A 20598-nucleotide genomic window follows, 5' to 3' on the forward strand; every position below is an offset into this window, starting at 1 on the left:
AGGTTAATGCTTTGCTTGGTTTCTGTTGTTTGGTGTATGTGCTTCGAGTAACAAAGCTCCTTTTTACAATTCTGTATTTCAGATTTTTAATCCATACAGATAGACCTTCTACAAAATAACCTCTATATCATGGTGAATTTTTTCTGGCCCTTCCCTGTCATACTATCTTAAATGGTGGAATCAAAATCCAATTAATGGTGATAACAAACACTAAGGCAAAGTTTCATTTGTAAAATACATAAAAGTGGAACCAGTACCCAGAGAGTCAAATCGCCAGCATGAGAGAAAGTTTTCAATCCACTACAGAGGAAAACATAAATATGAAAGGAGTAATTAAAACTATAAACCTAATTAAATGTTTGCAAGAAGAGTGTTGATTTCCCATAGGTAGCTGTGTACAATTGTAAAAAAGTAAATAAGTAAAAAATAAAGAGTAATTACAATGTCGGTAAAGTAGCATGGGACTTTAGCACCAAGTAAGCAGAAAAGTGAGGACTGGGGAGAGTTCATGGGGAGATCCTTTCTGTAGTCTCCAATTGCAAATAAGCACTTCAGGTCAAACGGTCCTGGACAGGTAATGAGTAGCCACGAGGGGGAAGAGGGGTGGCTGGGATGAATTCATCCTCAGTCTTCTCTCAGTGACCACCCTCCCTGTTGGCCATCGTCTCAGTTTGCTCAGCTGCCACAACAAACTACCACAGACTGGGTGGCTTCAACAACAGACATTTATTTCTCAGAGTTCTGGAAGCCAGAAATCCAAGATCAAGGTGCTGGCCAATTCAACTCCTGGTGAGAGCTCTTTTCCTGGCTTTAAACAGCCTCCTTCTTACCATGTCCTCACATGGCAGAGAGAGAGAGAGAGAGCATGCGCTCTGGTGTCTCTTCCTTTTTTTCCTAAGGACACCAGCCCTATTAAATTAGGGCCCACCTTATGACCTCATTTAACCTCTATCACCTCCTCACAGACGCTCTTTCCAAATACAGTCACATTTGGGGGTTAGAGCTTCAACATATGAATTTGGTGGGTGGTGGGGGCACAAACACTCAGTTTGTAACAGCCATCATGCCTTAATTAGATTTTTAATGGTCCTAGAGAATCTATAATGAAAGCAGCTCTAAACCTCATTAAGAAAATAAAAGAAATGTGCTTTAGTAACTTCCTAGAATAGTCAAGAAGTGACGTGAACATTCATTAATATTATAGTTTGCTGAGAATTTTGTTGCTATTTAGATAACCATCCACAAATGCAAATAGTTTTTTTTTTTTCTATTCAATCTTGTCTCTGAATAATCAGCTTGCCTGGTCTAGAATTTTATTCATTTATATAGCACCAACTATGGTACTTCATTGATTTTTAAGATACATATTTTAACATGTCAGGATCTGTCACAACTGATAGCATCTTACCATTATAATTGGCATTGCTTTTCTTTCTTTGAAATACACAAAACAGCAGTATATTTCACAATTGACAGCATCTTAGATTTGATAAAATATGGTAGGTTGCAGGCACTCTTCTAAACTTTCTGCAAATATTCTATGTAATCTTTTAAAATGCTACAGTACAGGCACTATTTTTATTCCTATTTTACATTTAATAAAATGTCCAGAAATTGATTTGCCCAAGTTAACACAACTAGAAAATAGCAAGAGAAGAGATTCAAACCCAGGCAGTGTCTATGCTCTCACAGCAGAAAGTGTAGTCGCTATGGTAGCTAATATTTCACCAAGTACAGCCAAAATAGTATCTCTACCTCAGCAAGTCACAAGATATGGCTCAGTTTCCCACATAAACATCTTTTCTACTGGATAACAATGTTTATGTGGCTCCATTTAGACAGTCTTTCTAGAAATGTGTATACTGTTGACATGTGACAATAATCTTTGAATAAGGATGTGCCTCGTTTCTTTGTAATCTTTGTTCCTGGCACAGGAGATGGGTTCTTAGAAACAGGTACTTAAAACTGCTGAAGGAATGATGGCAGAAGATAGGGATCCAGTGTGGGCGATGCACAGAAATCACTGATTATACGTGCTTGAGCAGCTCATGTGTTAACATTGTATTAGTCAGAGTTCTCCAGAGAAAGGGAACCAAGAAGATGTGTCCAAGGGTGGACAGATTCATGATGCAGTAAGAGCTGATGTTTCAGTTTGAGTGCAAAAACAGGAGAAGATACGTCCCAGTTCAAAACCTGGAAGAATTCTCTCTTATTCAAGAAGAAGGTTAGGCTTTTTGCTCTATTCAGGCCTTCACCTGATTGGATGAGGCCCACCCACGTTAGGGAGGGCAATCTGCTTCACTCAATCTATAGATTCAAGTGTTAATCTTATCCAAAACACCCTCACAGAAACACCCAGAATAATGTGTGACTGGGCACACCGCCAGTCAAGTTGACATATAAATGTAACCATCATAAACATCATACAGCTATGTAGTATAGTGTTGCTGGATGAAAAAAAAAAAGAAAGTAGAAAACAGACAAGAAACTAGTGGCTCAGTTCTCTAAAAACATACAAAAGGGATGCCTTGTTCAATAAGCTTAGTACCAGAAAGTGGCCACTTCAGGTAAATTCACTTAAAACAAAGATGCATTTTCTCTCTTAAACAGCAGGGAACATTTCAGTTGGAGATCTGTCTTGAAAACTACAGCTAAATACATATACATAAGACCTGTGCAGTAAGTGAGAAGTTGTAGCTGAAATCTCTCATTTCTCTTACTTTAGAGCTTCAAGGTGTGAATTGGAGTATATACGAATGAATTATCCAGAAGTGGAGCCAGCTTCACTGGACAGAAGCTGGCCAAACGGGGGAAAAGAAAACTCCTTTTTTTGCTGTTAACCCTTGTCAGTTTCTGGGCCATTTTCCTTCCAGTTTTCTCTGGGCAGGTAGATGGAAGCGTATTTATTTCTATTTATTTAACCAACACTTTCATACAGTATACTGTGTGGCAGTCACTATTCTCAGTGTTCTTGGAGACATATTTTATAAGTGGGGAAACGTAAAACTTCCTTGATTCCTTTCCACACTTCTGAACTTGCAATCAGGTTGTATATGTTGTTTTCAAAAAAGGTGACTTAAAATTAATATTGACAGAAGTGTAAAATTTAAGATGCCTGGTTCCTCACTCACCTGACTAACTGATGTATATAACATTAAAAGAGTTAGGACAATCCTTACCAAAAAAAGTTGATTTCTTTGGGATTGCTATAGAGGATGGATTAACTTTATCTGCTTAAATACATATCTTTTTTTCTTATTAAATATGCTTTTAAACTGAAACCATTTCCACTAAGATCAGGAACAAGACAAGGTTGCCCACTCTCACCACTATTATTCAGAATAGTTTTGGAAGTTTTAGCCACAGCAATCAGAAAAGAAAAAGAAATAAAAGGAATCCAAATCAGAACAGAAGAAGTAAAACTGTCACTGTTTGCAAATCACATGATACTGTACATAGAAAATCCTAAAGATGCTACCAGAAAGCTACTAGAGCTAATCAACAGATTTGGTAAAGTAGCAGGATACAAAGTTAATGCACAGGGCTTCCCTGGCGGCGCAGTGGTTGAGAGTCCCTGCTGATGCAGGGGACATGGGTTCGTGCCCTGGTCCGGGAAGATCCCACATGCCACAGAGTGGCTAGGCCCTTGAGCCATAGCCGCTGAGCCTGCGCGTCCGGAGCCTGTGCTCCGCAATGGGAGAGGCCACAGCAGTGAGAGGCCCACATAATGCAAAGAAAACAAAAACAAAAAAACTTAATGCACAGAAATCTCTTGCATTCCTATACACCAGTGATGAAAAATCTGAAAGACAAATTACGGAAACACTCCCATTTACTACTGCAACAAAAAGAATAAAATACCTAGGGATTAAACCTACCTAAGGAGACAAAAGACCTGTATGCAGAAAACTATAAGACACTGATGAAAGAAATTAAAGATGATACAAACAGATGGAGAGATATACCATGTTCTTGGATTGGAAGAATCAACATTGTGAAAATGACTATACTACCCAAAGCAATCTACAGATGCAGTGCAATCCCTATCAAACTACCGCTGGCATTTTTCACAGAACTAGAACAAAAAATTTCACAATTTGTATGGAAACACAAAAGACCCCAAAGAGCCAAAGCAATCTTGAGAAAGAAAAACAGAGCTGGAGGAATCAGGCTCCCTGACTTCAGACTATATGACAAAGCTACAGTCATCAAGACAGTATGGTACTGGCACAAAAACAGAAATATAAATCAGTGGAACAGGATACAAAGCCCAGAGATAAACCCACTCACATACGGTCACCTTATCTTTGATAAAGGAGGCAAGAATATACAATGGAGAAAAGACAGCCTCTTCAATAAGTGGTGCTGAGAAAACTGGATAGCTACATGTAAAAGAATGAAATTAGAATACTCCCTAACACCATATACAAAAATAAAATCAAAACGAATTAAAGACCTAAATGTAAGGCCAGACACTATAAAACTCTTAGAGGAAAACATAGGCAGAATACTCTATGATGTAAATCACAGCAAGATCCTTTTTGACCCACCTTCTAGAGAAATGGAAATAAAAACAAAAATAAACAAACAGGACCTAATGAAACTTAAAAGCTTTTCACAGCAAAGGAAACCATAACCAAGACCAAAAGACAACCCTCAGAATGGGAGAAAGTATTTGCAAATGAAGCAACTGACAAAGGATTAATCTCCAAAATTTACAAGCAGCTCATGCAGCTCAATATCAAAAAAAACAAACAACCCAATCCAAAAATGGGCAGAAGACCAAAATCAACATTTCTCCCAACAAGATATACAGATTGCCAACAAACACATGAAAGGATGCTCTACATCACTAACCATTAGAGAAATGCAAGTCAAAATTACAATGAGGTGTCACCTCACACCGGTCAGAATGGCCATCATCAAAAATCTACGAACAATAAATGCTGGAGAGGGTGTGTAGAAAAGGGAACCCTCTTGTACTGTTGGTGGGAATGTAAACTGATACAGCCACTATGGAAAACAGTATGGAGGTTCCTTAAAAAACTAAAGATAGAACTACCATATGACCCAGCAATCCCACTACTGGGCATATACCCTGAGAAAGCCATAATTCAAAAAGAGTCATGTACCACATTGTTCACTGCAGCTCTATTTACAATAGCCAGGATATGGAAGCAACCTAAGTGTCCATCGGCAGATGAATGGATAAAGAAGATGTGGCACATATATACAATGGAATATTACTCAGCCATAAAAAGAAATGAAATTGAGTTATTTGTAGTGAGGTGGATGGACCTAGAGTCTGTCATACAGAGTGAAGTAAGTCAGAAAGAGAAAAACAAATACCGTATGCTAACTCATATATATGGAGTCTAAAAAAAAAACAAAAAAGGTTCTGAAGAACCTAGGGGCAGGACAGGAATAAAGACGCAGACGCAGAGAATGGACTTCAGGACACAGGGAGGGGGAAGGGTAAGCTGGGACGAAGTGAGAGCGTGGCATGGACATATATACACTACCAAATGTAAAATAGATAGCTAGTGGGAAGCAGCCACATAGCACAGGGAGACTAGCTCGGTGCTTTGTGACCACCTAGAGGGGTGGGATTGGGAGGATGGGAGGGAGATGAAAGAGGGAGGAGATATGGGGATATATGAATACGTATAGCTGATTCACTTTGTTATACAGCAGAAACTAACACAACAGTGTAAAGCAATTATACTCCAATAAAGATGTTAAAAAAATTTTTGTTTTTAATAAATAAATAAAGATGCTTTTAAGAAAAGTTGCAAACAGCAGGGTAAATAACTATTTGTCCCAGTGCAGTCAGGGCTTTCCCACTGTAAAGGAGGTAAAATATAAAAACCACATTTGCAATAAAAGTTCTTCGGCTGAAACTGCTTGAAAGCTGATGGAGAGACAGAAGCATCAGATTAGGGTGACTTTTTCTTTATCCTATTATTTCCCTTGAATCATTTTCCTTTTGTTTAAATCCTTTTTTCCCTTCCTCCTCCAGCCCAGCACAAGAAAATACACCCTCAGAGAGAAGCGTCACACTCCAGTGATCTTAGAAGGCATTTATTTGATTTGAGCGGGGTTTTCTCTTTGGCATTCTCAGCCTCCCCCCTCCATGGAAGCAGAACAGAGGAAACAAAGGGCTGAAAACAAGATTTCATGAAATGAAAGCAGAGAATGAGGCCGTGGCTAGTCACCTGCCTTTGGGAAACATGCCCAGTATTCCTAGTTGTGCTTCCCTTATAATTCTCAACTTTCTTCCCCTATCCCAGCTCCAACTTGGCTTTTTGTCAAAAAGAGAGACGTCACGTAAGTTAAGACTATGGTAGCCATGGGACCATCAGCTGGACAAACATGGTAACTTAGCTGTGCAGACAAATATCCTCTGAGCCCCTACTATGCGCCAGGCCCTCTGCGGGGGTTGAGGACACAGTAGTAAAAAAGAGAGATGCTTCTGGACTCAACAAGTAGAGATACCAAATGGAAATATCTAACGATTCTCCTAAGGTGGAAATGGAATTCTTCCCTGTTGGTAACCAAGGGGAGAGCCCTGGACTTGGAGTCAGAATTGCTGAAATGGAATGCCAGCTTCCCCACTTGGAGAATTCCACTGAGTAATTCAATCTCATTTTTCTGATACACAACTAGTACATTATCTATCACACATGATGGTTATGAAGTTTCAATTAAAGTGTTAATGAATGAAAAGTGTTTAATCGTGAGCTACTTACACCATAGATGTTGAATAAATGACTTTGGGTTTTTTGTTTACATATTTATTCAATAAATACTCGTTGAGCACTTGCTTTGTGCCAGACACATGGAAATGTAACACTGAACAAAACAGGACAAGAAAAGCCTCTTCCTCAAGAGTCTTTTGTATTTTTGTGATGAAAGAAACACAAAGCATGAAAAATGGAATTTAAAACAGGGAGGGCCTAAGAAACTAACACGTCAGTGTGAAATTAAAGCAGGTGAGAGACTATTACTTGCAGATATCTGAGGGAAAGAGGCCCTTTACCCGGAGCTATGTGAGAGAAGGGAAGATGAGTAGGAGATGATGTCTGAAAGATAATGCAGGGTGAATGGGCAGGTTACCCAGAGCCTCATGGGTCACCGTGAGGCTCACAACCGGATGGGAAGCCCCTGGGAAGTCTGAACTTAGGATGACCGGATATGACAAATATTTGTAAAGGATCTACTGTAATGACCACAGACTAACGAGGAACAAGGATGGAAGCAGGGACACAGCTCCTGTCACCATAACCCAGGGAGAGGTGATGATGGCTTGGTCCAGGTGGTAGCAGTGGAGATGTAAGAAAAGGTGGCATTCTGGATATATTTAGAAGGTAGAGGTGACAGGATGTGTTGATGGGTTAAATGTACGATGTGAGAAGAAGAGAGGAGTCGATGCAGACTCTGAGGTTGTTGCCTTCAACAACAAGGGTGAGGCTGACTCTTAAATAAAACGGGGCAAACCAGGAGCTTGCTTGTTAGGTGTTAGGTTCCTAACTGAAGAACGTCAAATAGGCAGTTAGATTAGACGTCTGAGTCTGGAGTTTAAGAGAGAAGGCTGGTTTCAAGCTAGACATCTGTTCATCATTAGAATATGTGGATGGTATTTAAAACCAACAGACTGGGTAAAAATCCCCAAGGAAATAACTGTAGCTGGAGAATTTTTTAAAAGGTTCATTTCAATGCTAAGAGTTTGGGAGAAGAGAAGCAGTGGCCAGTGGCCTAAGAAAAAAACCAAGGAGGAATGTGGGGTGCTCTGCAAGCCCAAGGGACAAAGGTTTCAAGGATAAGGGAGTGATCATGTTAACTGCTGTTCCGAGTTCAAGTAAGATGAGGACCACTGGACATTGCAGTATTAAGGTCAGGGGTGGCCTTCACAAGAAAAGTGTCAGAAAAACAGTGGAGGCAAATCATGATTGGAATGGGTTTCAGAGAAAGCATACAGTGAGAAATTGGAGACAGCAATTATAGCTAGAAATTGTGTTGTGAAAGGAAGAAGAGAAATGATACTGTATAGGGTATACAGGTGTTAGCAATTTCTTTTTTAAGATGAGAATTTACAGCAAACGTGTATGCTGTTGGGAAAAATCTGATAGAGAGGGAAAGCTGCTAGAGAGATGTCTGAGTAGGCAGGAGGTAATGGGTGGAACCTAAGTGAAGAGGCAGGCATTTGTTAGGAGCACAGACAGTTCATTTATAACCCTCCTCTTTCCAATTTTCTGTGTGCCACCCTTGTGCTGGATGGTCTATATGGAAGCTGTGTTCATTGCTATGTGAGTATCCATTAACATCATCAGAATAAAAAAATATGCCTAGTCACACATAAAACTAGTCCCCACTCAACACCAGGGACTGTCCTGTCAAGGCTGTCAGAGAGCCTCTCGGCGACGGTCCAAAACATCCTATGATGCAAATGTTACAAAGGATGAAGAATTTCATAAGGTCCTTGAGAGTGACATAGTAGAGCTGCTCGAGTACCACTCAAAGCCATTCACTGAGAATATGGCAGATTTAGCCCAATAATTAAAGAGGAGAAAATCACCTGGAAAGACTTCACAAAAGAGAATGGCTGAAGTGGCGAAGGGCTAAAGAGCAGCTCATGGGGAAATTGGGGAAGCTTCTGAATGCTTTTGTAGACAGTTATGATCCTGTGGCAAAAGGCCATAATAAAATAAAAGATGATCCGTTACACTATGTTACAATTTTTCCCTGAAAAGCCGTATCTAATGCAGTCTAAGAATTTTATCCCAACTGCCTTTTCCTTTCCTGCCCAAGACCTTCCACCCGCACTCAAAAAAATACAACTTTCCTCCAGAAAAATTTCCCATCTACCTGGAACACTGTCTTTGTGGGGAAAACTGTTGTTATCCTATTCTTATAGATAATTACAAATACAGTTTTTCAATAACTGATTAAAAGTCAAAACAATAATATGTTCTAACGTCAACACAACCCAGCCACTTACCTTAGTTTTTAGAATAAAAATCTCCCATACTCAGCATTCCTAATTCATCTTAAGAAAATTTTTCATCTGACATTATTCAAAATAATACACCTATTCTAGGGATAAAACATTCACAAACAATGTGACTGACAAGGGATTAATCTCCAAAATTTACAAACAGCTCATGCAACTCAATATCAAAACAACAAACAACCCAATCAAAAAATGGGCAGGGCTTCCCTGGTGGCGCAGTGGTTGAGAGTCCGCCTGCCGATGCAGGGGACACGGGTTCGTGCCCCAGTCTGGGAAGATCCCACATGCCGCGGAGCGGCTGGGCCCGTGAGCCATGACCGCTGAGCCTGCGTGTCCGGAGCCTGTGCTCCGCAACAGGAGAGGCCACAACAGTGAGATGCCCGCATACCACAAAAAAAAAAATGGGCAGAAGACCTAAATAGACATTCCTCCAAAGAAGACACACAAATGGCCCAAAGCACATGAAAAGATGCTCAACATCACTAATTATTAGAGAAATGCAAATCAAAACTACAGTGAAATATCACCTCACACCAGTCAGAATGGGTATCATCATAAAGTCTACAAACAATAAATGCTGGAGACGGTGTGGAGAAAGGGGAACACTCCTACACTGTTGGTGGGAATGAAAATTGGTACAGTCACTATGGAGAACAGTATGGAGGTTCCTTAGAAAACAAAAAATAGAGCTACCATATGAGCCAACAATCCCACTCCTGGGCATATATCCAGAGAAAAACATGGTTCAAAAGGACACATGCACCCCAATGTGCATTGCATCACTGTTCACAATAGCCAAGACATGGAAGCAAACTAAATGTCCCTCGACAGATGAATGGATAAAGAAGATGTGGTACATATAGACAATGGAATATTACTCAGCCATTAAAATGAATGAAAGAATGCCATTTGCAACAACATGGATGGACCCAGAGATTATCATACTAAGTGAAGTAAGTCAGGCAGAAAAAGACAAATATCATATATCGCTTATAAGTGGAATCTAAAAAAAAATGATGCAAATGACCTTATTTACAAAACAGAAACAGACTCACAGACTTAGAGAATGAACTTATGGTTACCAGGGGGAAGGCTGGGGAGAGGGACAGATTGAGAGTTTGGGACTGACATGTACACACTGCTATATTTAAAATAGATAACCAACAAGAATCTATTGTAAAAGAAATAAATTTTTTTTAAAAAACACATATTCTAAAGACTTGCCCTCCACACTTTTCTTAAGCAAATCTACTATCTCTTTGCCATTCTTTGTCAAGAATACCATCAACTAGAAGATACATATAAGAAGATGATAAGATGATAAGTATGGAATAAATGCTCTGAGAGGATCTCATCATTAGATGAATACATATCATATTATATATATATATATATATATATAGTCTTTCTGATTATTTATATATATAAACTAGAAATAGTTCCCAGTTTAATTATAATATAAAAGCTGTCTGTAATTAATAACATATACTTTCTCATGTTACACTGAGATGCTACTTTACAGTAGACTTAATCTTCCCATATTTCAGAAGTATTCCTTCAAAACGTCTGTCATAGACTGAATTATACCCCCTCTCCGCAAAATGTGTATGTTGAATCCCTAACCCCCGATGTGACAGTACATGGAGATAGGGCCTTTAGGAAGGTAATTCAGGTTAAATGAGGTCTAAAGGGCAGGTCCCTCACAACAGGACTAGTGTTCTTATAAGAAGAGGAGGAGATACCAGAGAGCCTGCCCTTTCCACACACGCACACAGAACAGGCCACGTGAGGACACAGTGAGAAGGAGGCTGTCTGCAAGCCAGGAAGAGACACCACACCAGAAAATGAATGTGCTGACACCTTGATCTTGGACTTCTAACTTCAAGAACGGTGAGAAAATAAATTTCTGTTGTTTAAACCACCCAGTCTGTGGTAATTTGTTACGGCAGCCTGAGATGACTCATACGTTGTCACTCACTAATTCTAACTTCATGGACTGAAAAAGGTGACATGCTTCACATCAAGGGCTATCACAGTGAAAACATGACTGGGCAGAAGAAAGCTTTTGGGATCATTCATGTTTCTGAAAAAGTTTCTGTCTGCGTGTGTGTATGGTAAATGGGATTTTTAAACCCAATTCATTATCTGCCTTAGTTTATGTCCACATAGTTTATTACAGTAGCAAACTGTATTGGAGAATCGTCTTGTTCTTGGGAAATATATGCAGTTTGCCACTTACTTTCAAACAATTCAGAAAAAAGAAAAGAATAGCTGCATAGGCATAGGCGTATGTAATTGGCAGCTCTAATACGATAGGATCTCATAAGGGATCTAAAGATGTACTTTTCACTCAACCTTTCTTTAGATTTGAGAAGTTTCCAAATAAGAAGCTGGGGTTCGCTAACATTGCGAGAAATAACTTGAAGTCATTACAGTCACTAAAGACACCAGGTGCCTCTGTTTCAATAGCTATCCTGCCATCTCTCTACTCCTGGGAGGTTTTCAACAAGTGACTTCACTTCTCTTTGCCTCGGTTTCCATATCTACAAAATAATAAGGCTTCAGAGGTCTGATGTGAGGATAAATACTAATATAGATAAAGTGTCAAGAATGCTGCCTGGTGTATAGTAAGTGCTCAATAAATATTGGTAGCGCTAGATGCAAACTAGTTTATATAGGATGGATAAACAACAAGCTCCTACTGTATAGCACAGGGAACTATATTCAATATCCTGTGATAAGCCAGAATGGAAAATATGAAAAAGAATATATATATATATATATTCTTAAAACTGAATCACTTTGCTATAAGTAGAAACTAACACAACCTTATAAATCAACTATACTTCAATAAAAATTTTAAAAATATTTGTGGTGCTAATAATAAGTATGACAGTAAAATTACTGCTATTATTATTATAGACTACTTAAATAACTACTAAACTGGGAAGATCTAGGAAGAAATGCAAAGAACTGAATTCAAATCATTTTTAAAAAGTTATGCTTCTCAGAATAAGGAAAAAGTAAGTGCCTCTAAGAGCCAAGCATCCACCTTATAATGGTCCCCTTACCAACGGTTATTTATTGAATTAAAGATTTGAAACAGTCAGCAACCTTTGTTTTAATTTTTCCCCACCTGGTGCATGAATTCCTTATTTCCCGAAAAGTTTTCATTTAATGCCTCCTTAAACCCTTAGCTCTCCCATTAAAAGCCTGTTGCTGCCAAATTTAGGGCATCTCCAACGATGTGAATCATGACTCCCATCTCCATTGCACTGGACTACACCGGGCCCTCCGGTTTCTATCTCTCTGGCTCCCGGTTTCATCATTGCCTAGTACTTTTAAAGGTTTTCAACTCAGCAGGATCACTGGGGCACAGGAAATCAAATAAAGTGGCTCCCCATGTTCAGCTGATCAGACTGAGCCCCTTTTTCTTTTGAAAGGAGAACATAATTGCAGAAAGACAGGAGAGACTGCAAAAAGCCTCTCCCATAGCGGTAGCTGATGAAGTAGAGAACTGACATTACGATTTACTGGCACCTTCCTTCCCAGCCCCAGGCATGCTCCACCCACCCCTTTCCTAGCACTCCCACAAATCAGGGGGATAGCTAAGTGAAAGAAAGAGAGAAAGAAAGAGAAAGAGAGAGAGGGAGAGGGAGAGAGAGAGAGAAAGAAAGGAAGGAGGGAAGAAAGGAAAAAGAAAAAAGAGAAAACAAAGAAAGAGAAAGAAAGAAAAAGAAGACAGAAGGAGGAGTGAAACGGCTGTGTTCAGTTTCAAAGAGCCTGTTACACAACTAGTGTATATATATGCTAAAGTTAGAATAAAGCCAAATGGAGAGTTAAAAATAAACAAAAGGACTTGTTTTAGTCCCTGCAAGCCCCTTCATGCACAGTTGGATAGATTTCTTAACCGTTCTTCTACTAAATTTATATGCAGAACCGTCTCCGTGGACAAAAATAAATAAATCTATGTGCATGTAGAAATTGGTGATAAGCTTCCACTTGTACATTTTAAACCTAAAAAGTATATATGTATTTTTTAACATTTTCCCTCAGAAAATTTTGTTCTATTTTACTTCTAACTAAAACAGACTCCAGCAAAATGCTGCATGTTTTTTTTATCATAACCTAAACAATATTTGTTGTTATTTAAACTCTTATAAACATTATTTTTGTTCTCATGTTATACATGTCACTAAGTATCTAAGCCCAGAATAATCAATAAAATAGCATTCTGATATGCTACCCTGACATGTCACCATGAACCTTTCCTTAACAGCAACTTAGCAGAACCAATTTTCAATAGATGTTTTAATTTTTTATTTCCCAAAAAATGGTAAATCACCCACCTATGTCCATGTTCTCTCCTTTCTAAGACCCAACAAATATGACAGTTAAGGAAGACAAAAGATTTGAACTCACAAGAGCAAAGAATAAAAGTGGAGATATCAACAAGTGAGAAACATTTAATAGTGTTTTGGGAGATGGAAAGAAGGTGAATTAGGAGTGACTGATTGAGACAGCAGGAGTGGGGGAATGAGACTGATTCACTTCCAAGGACCTCAATAGGTCCTTCAAGGCATGGGGCTCAAAGCAGAAGGCTTGGCTGACCACCAATATACTCAAAAACAAATTCCACTGGTCACCAAGTCCTATACATATTCAGAGATTCCACTCTTCTATAAGGAGGAACGACACTGAGAGAAAGTCTCCAATATGAAAAACACTAAAATAAACAAAATAGAAAAAATAAAACTAGAGGACACAGAGTTAACTCAAGGAACAAAGACCTAAGAGTACAAACAGTAGCAGTATGACTCCAAAAGAAAAGGAGGAGGAGGAAATGATTAACATTTAGGATGTGCCAAATAGTCTGTTTATTAATATTTAATATATAATATATACCTCTACTAGTTTTATATGTATTATAATATATATAAAATCTCACAGTTATAGAACATATACATATGTGTATAGATAGATATATAGAGATAGAGATATAGTCTCATTAAATCTTTGACAATAGGTAAGGGAAGGGAATCAAACAAAACTTTACAAAGCCATCTATCAAGTATTCAAAAAACAACAACACACCACATCTCAAATCCAGGTAATCTGGTACTGCAAAATGCTATGATAACAAAATTAATCTGATAATGAAAAAGCACTCTTGGGAATTTTTTAATAGATGAAACCAATGAAAATCTCTCATAAAATTCAAAAAATGAAGATAAAGAGATGGAAATCATTAACACAAACAATAAATGCTTATAAAAACAATCCAAATGTCCCAATATCCTACTCCAGAGATAGAAAACAACAACAAAAAGTGTAATGAGGATATCATCAAAGCAATACATATCCAAATCAGAAGGACTTGAATCCAGTTAGTGCCCAGAAACACAGAATGAAGAGCAGACCTATGCCAAGATACATCTGCATGAAATTTTAAACTGCTCAGAATAACAACAACAAAAACAAAACAAAAGGGTAATAGCTTTGAAAAGCCAGGGGAAAAATACTAACATGTGGAAAAAGAATAAAACAATTTTATTAGACTTCCCAAAAACAACACTATATGCTAAAAAGCGATTGAGTTATGCTTTCAAAATTCTAAAGGAAAAGACTGCTAAACCCAACAAAACTATCAATAAATTTTCAAACATTGTCTCAAACGTTTTAGTTTCATGAACCCAATTGTTTAGGAATTTACTGAAGGATATGCTGTAGCAAAAAAAAGAAACAAAAGAGTAAAGCTCAAAAAGAGAGAGACAAGGGAAAAGAAGGAAGTCAATCCAAAAGACAGATGAAACAGAAACAAAGCCAGAGGGTCAGTCTTTCAGCTAGACACAGTGGAAGCAGCAGTCAGAATGGAGACAATCTCTGAAACAAAAAGGAATTTGATATGATGCATAAGCTAAAAACATTTATGCATGCAAATAAACGATAAAACTATCCAAGAAGGGACATGTATTCTTTATCTAGAAGTTTAATACATAAGATTTAAACTTGTTGAGTCAATAAATCACAGTATATGCATATTGCTTAGAAATGTGATATTAACAAAATCTAAGATGTAAAAAAAGAAAACAGTATTTGCAGCTGTTTTGTAGCCATATTTCTGGAGAAAACCATAATTCAAAAATATACATGCACCCCAATGTCCACTGCAGCACTATGTACAATAGCCAGGCCACAGAAGCAAACTAAATGTCCCTCGACAGAGAAATGGATAAAGAAGATGTGGTATATATATACAATGTAATATTACTCGGCCATAAAAAAGGATGAAATAATGCCATTTGCAGCAACGTGGATGGACCTAGAGATTATTATACTAAGTGAAGTAAGTCAGAGAAAGACAAATATCATATGATATCACTTCTATGTGGAATCTAAAAAGTGATACAAATGAACTTATTTACAAAACAGACTCACAGACATAGAAAACAAACTTATGGTTACCAAAGGGGAGAGGTGGGGGCGGGAAGGATAAATTAGGAATTTGGAATTAACGTGTACACACTACTATATATAAAATACATAATTAACAAGGACCTACTGTATAGAACAGGGAACTCCACTCAATATTCTGTAATAACCTATATGGGAGAGGAATCTGAAAAAGAATGGATATATGTATATGTATAACTGAATCACTTTGCTGTACACCTGCAAGTAACACAACATTGTAAATCAAGTATACTCCAATATAAAATAAAAATTTTAAAATAAAATAAAATCTTAAAAAAAAAGGAAAACAGCATTTGCAGCTGGAGAATGGGACCAGGGACAGAGAGGTGAGGCTGATGCTTTTTCAAATAGACACCAGTATTACTTTGATAAATTTAATCATGTATTTTGAAATTTTAACCAGCCAGATGATTTCCAAAGCCACAGTATCTTACATTCATAGCTAAGTCCTTACATACATCCATGCATACATACATACACGTACATGCGTGCATACATACGTACACATACATTAACTGACTCGTTAGCACTAGATAACTATGTCTAAGTAAGCTTTCTATTTTCAGTAAAGTTTTTCTAGAATACTAAAGTTATTTTCAGGTTAAAAGAAAATTTATCTTTACGAGCATTTCTCAGATCTACTTAAGCAGTCACACACCCGTGTGCATACACAATTCCTTACGTGAATACTGACTAAAAATTCTTGTTAAAACTTCCAAGACAAAAGAGACAATCCCAGTGAGTATAAAATAATACTTAATTGACATTCATTTTTTTTCTGGGCACCATCTCTTAGACTATCAGTTTCATCAGGGCAGGGAACACAACTCCCTTATTCATGACTGGATCCCTATGGTAAGCAGTAAGTTCTTCTTGAATTAAGGAGCTCCATCCTTTCGATTTTCTTTGGCATATATGGCTTACTACTAATACTGGAAGATAACCGCTACACAAAGCTTCATCAGCGGCCAACAAACCTGAGCCAGTAGGATATTTATATCGTGAAAACCCAGGGAAGAGACTGTGTGCCCGTTCTCTAGGCTCATCATGGATTCAGACTCATTTTTAAAAATCCAAATATAATTATATTCAAATGCCAAGCCTTTGATATCCTGGATTTTAATTTGTTGGTTCATTTGGGATCTTTGTTTTGTTTCATTTGCTTTTAATGAAATTCTAGGTAAAAAGACTTTGTCAAAAATGGCTTCCACCTGAATACATGATGGCTTTACGAATGAAAGTCAAAGAGAGGTGAAAGTAGGGGTAACTTGTGGGGATTATACATTTTAAATGCTGTAAGGGTACAGAAGTTTGTGACCACTCAGGGCAAGTAGATGACAACATGTTTTGAAATGGTCAGAAAAAAATCCACTACAGTAAACCACTGCTGATAACAATGATTATCTCTGAGGAATGAGACTGAGGAAGAGAAGTTTCAGAATAGGCCAGGATTCATTCTTATAATTAAAGAAAATAAAATCAATTATAAAAATGGAAATCAATAAAGCCGAAGCTCTCTTGATCAATGTTCTAAAATAGCAGTTTTCAAATGAGGGTATGTGAACCCTTAGAAATACACAGATTTTCCAAGGGGTACCCCCATATTCAGCTTTAAGCGAGTCAATGTCTAGACTATACTCCAAACATCTTTTTAACCGAAAAATGTAGGATGTGCCTATGATGAAGGTACATGCCTGCTCTCCAGGCCCACCTCACCTTCTCTAACTTTACAAAGAAAGAATAACTTTTGGGCAGCCCATATCTCACTATGGGATTAGGAATAAACATTTCTGAATTAACACCCAATAAAAGGAGAGTTTGAAATGTGGTGTTATTGACAGTTCCCTCTCCAATATTCATCTCATGAAGAGATATTCCAATAAAATTTTACAAATGAGGAAGAATTTTTAGATGTCAACCTAAAGTATGCAAAAAAGGCCCCAAGTTGTTCTAAGTGTGATTACTAAACCACCCAATGACTTTCTAGACTTTTCTGATGAATCGCCACAGCACACTTAACGCTCTCACACAGGGGGAGCAACAGCTGAGCTGCCTGCTCATCAAAATTAAGAGTGTATTACCAAACACAGTGACACCATTTGTAGTGTAACTGGAATTATGTGACTTAATTGAATATTCTGTAAGCTGGAAGAGTTATTTCCTCTCCAAAGGAAGACAAATGCTTGGAAAGACTCAAAGGCAAATTGTGAAAATGCAATCAAATACGATGTAGGCAACTGGGGTTTCCCTGGTGGTCCAGTGGTTAAGACTCCGTGCTCCCAATGCAGGAGGCACAGGTTCGATCCTTGGTCAGAGAACTAAGATCCCACATGCCACACAGCTCAGCCAAAAAAAAAAAAAAAAATTGTAGGCAAGGCAAATGTAAGAGCAGGTAACAGAGATTTTTTTTTTTTTTTTTTTTTTTTTTTTTGCGGTGCGCGGGCCTCTCACCGCTGTGGCCTCTCCCGTTGCGGAGCACAGGCTCTGGACGCGCAGGCTCAGCGGCCATGGCTCACGGGCCCAGCCGTTCCACGGCATGTGGGATCCTCCCAGACCGGGGCACAAACCCGTGTCCCCTGCATCGGCAAGCCGACTCTCAACCACTGCGCCACCAGGGAAGCCCGAGATTTTTTTCTTTAATTTTGTAAGGCTTCACACATATCTTAGGTCCACACTTCATTTTTACAAAGAACCCAGAATTTGGGGATGACACACAGTAGGTGAGCTTTATGGCAACAAGACCATATGGAATTCAGACATTAGATCCCTGCTCAAAGAAAAGATCTTAATCGAACATCAAATGATTGGTAAATCAATGTATACTTATAGGTATTAAGTTCAAATAAAATATTTAAGCATATTTTACATTTTTTAACAATTCCTTCTCTAAGTGACTTTCTCACTTAGCCAAACAACTATTGGTCTCAATCACCTAGATAAGAAAGCATCTACTAAAATAAAAAGTAAGATTTAACTTCAGCTGGAAGTTGAAGAGTCATTCCCAAAAGAGTACATGGTGCCCCCTATAACAAGGAGGAGTCCCTTTAAGACCAAGAACTCAATTTCCACCCCAACTGGGTCATACTGTAATACAATTCTGACCCAGTCCCACAGGTCAAGGGCAAAATCCTCTACAAGACTGCCCCCACTTCCGACGCCAGGTCACCTGGCACTCTGGACAACTTGGCTACAAATTTGGGGGCTCCCACGTACCTCTTAGCTTTAATAATTCTCCATAGCTACTTGCAGAACTCACAAAGCACTATGCTTATAATTACAGTTTTATTATAAAAACTGCACATTGGGCCAAGTCTGGAAGGGTCCTCGACAAGGAGCTTCCACACCCTCTCCCCTTGGATTCAGGGCACGTCTCCCTCGTGGCACATCAGTATGTTCACCAACCTCTAAAGCTCCTCTAAACTTCAGTGTCTGAAGTTTTTATTGAGATTTCATTGCACAATCATGATTGATTAAATCTGACCATATAAGTGAACTCAATCTCCAGTTCTCCTCCTCTACCCAGAGGTCAGGAGGCTAAATCCTCCAACCTTCTGATCACATGCCTGACCTTTCTGGTGACCAGTCTCCATCCTGAAGTTATCTTGGGACCCATAATGAGTCACCTTATTAGGATAACAAACGCAGTCCTATCACTCAGGAAATCCCAAGGGTCTCTGAAGCCCTGTGCCAGGAATCAGGGACAAAGACCAGATGTATCTGTCCTTATACTACAACAGGTAAATTAATATTGTGTAATAGAGACAATTTCATTAGAATTTTAATGAAATTGGGGATAGAGGGAGACTAAGAGTAGGGGAGCTTAAGAAGAGGTAAGGAGGAGAGGAAGCAAGGAAGACTGAGAACAGTGATGACGGAACACAGAGCCAGTGAGAGAACTGGACCAAGGAGTCAGCGATGGCCTAATATCAGAATAGTGCTGTCAACATTTTTGCCAAAAAAATAGTGTTTATACAGAAACAAAGCATCTGGAAGGAGAAACCAAACACAAATAGACCTTGCTTCTTCATCTAAGAGATGAACTAGTCTGATCACTCTAGACCTAGGGTAGATGTTGGGAAGGCTAGCGGAATCCCCCTAGTAGGAATCCCCCTGCCAAGCTCCCATCCTAGAAGAGGTGGCAATACTTGGAAAGGAAGCCTCTGGAAGGAGGCGTTCACTCCTAGAATTACCTGTTATGTTCAATCAGCAACAAAACACTGGAATTCACAGATGATGCCTAACACAGTATATTGTTAGCATTACAGAATTCTTTCATTCTGTCCCAAGGATTAGGTAGGTGGGAATTACCACTTACTTCAGTAGGAGGCTGCTTTACTGAGTATTTAATACGTATTATCCCATTTGAAATTGTTCTTGAACTGGAGGAAAGGAAGATAAAACCATGAACACAGAGGCACTGCTTGTGGAGAGGAAAACTCTCTTCATGCTGTGTACTCTCAAGCAACAACAGCAGAAAGTAAATAAAGACAATGTGCTTAAATGGAATACCAGTAAAGTTTAAGCATGACCTGAATCCTGTCTTCCACGCCTTAATGGCACATGTGTGAGAAGCAGTAGGTCAAAGATGAAATCAACAAATGGTATTAGGTCAACTAGACAGCCACTCAGAAAAAATCAATCTGAATTAATATATTATGCTACACGCCAATGCACACTCCAGGTGGATGAAAGAATTGAACATAAAATAATAAAATGGAGATGCACTATTAGAAAACATGAGAGGTTTTTCTTCTCCTTTTGTAGTAAGGACACCCTTTCTAGTCAAAACATAAACCTCAGAGGCCTATGGGAGAAAACTTATACGTTTGCCTGAAAAGGAAATTATGTGGCAAAACCAAAAATAAACAGTTGAACACAGAAGGGGGCTCTGCTTGTGAAAACGACAAAAGAAAGCCACTCCCACCATAAAAAACAAAAAGCCAGACCACCTACAAAGTCACTAGTTTCCTGAGCCTATCAGAGAGTCACAAAGAACTTGGGTGAACTGAATTCCAAAGGATGGCAAGTACCTCTGAGGACGCGAATTGTGTGCCTTGTGTGCCTTTTGTCAGAAGAGGGGAAGTTTTCTTGTGGTGGCGGCCACAAAAGCAGAC

At 38.6% G+C, this 20598-nt stretch overlaps 1 protein-coding gene across 1 annotated transcript in view; it reads right to left on the reverse strand.

Moving 5' to 3' along the window:
* Nucleotides 1-20598, reverse strand: part of TAFA4 (TAFA chemokine like family member 4) — a gene marked incomplete at its 3' end in the record, with an annotated part of 127368 nt that overhangs the window by 20151 nt on the left and 86619 nt on the right. The window lies entirely within an intron of this gene.

Source organism: Grampus griseus (genome assembly GCF_964374135.1).
Source record: "Grampus griseus genome assembly, chromosome: 10".
Lineage (NCBI taxonomy): Eukaryota > Metazoa > Chordata > Mammalia > Artiodactyla > Delphinidae > Grampus > Grampus griseus.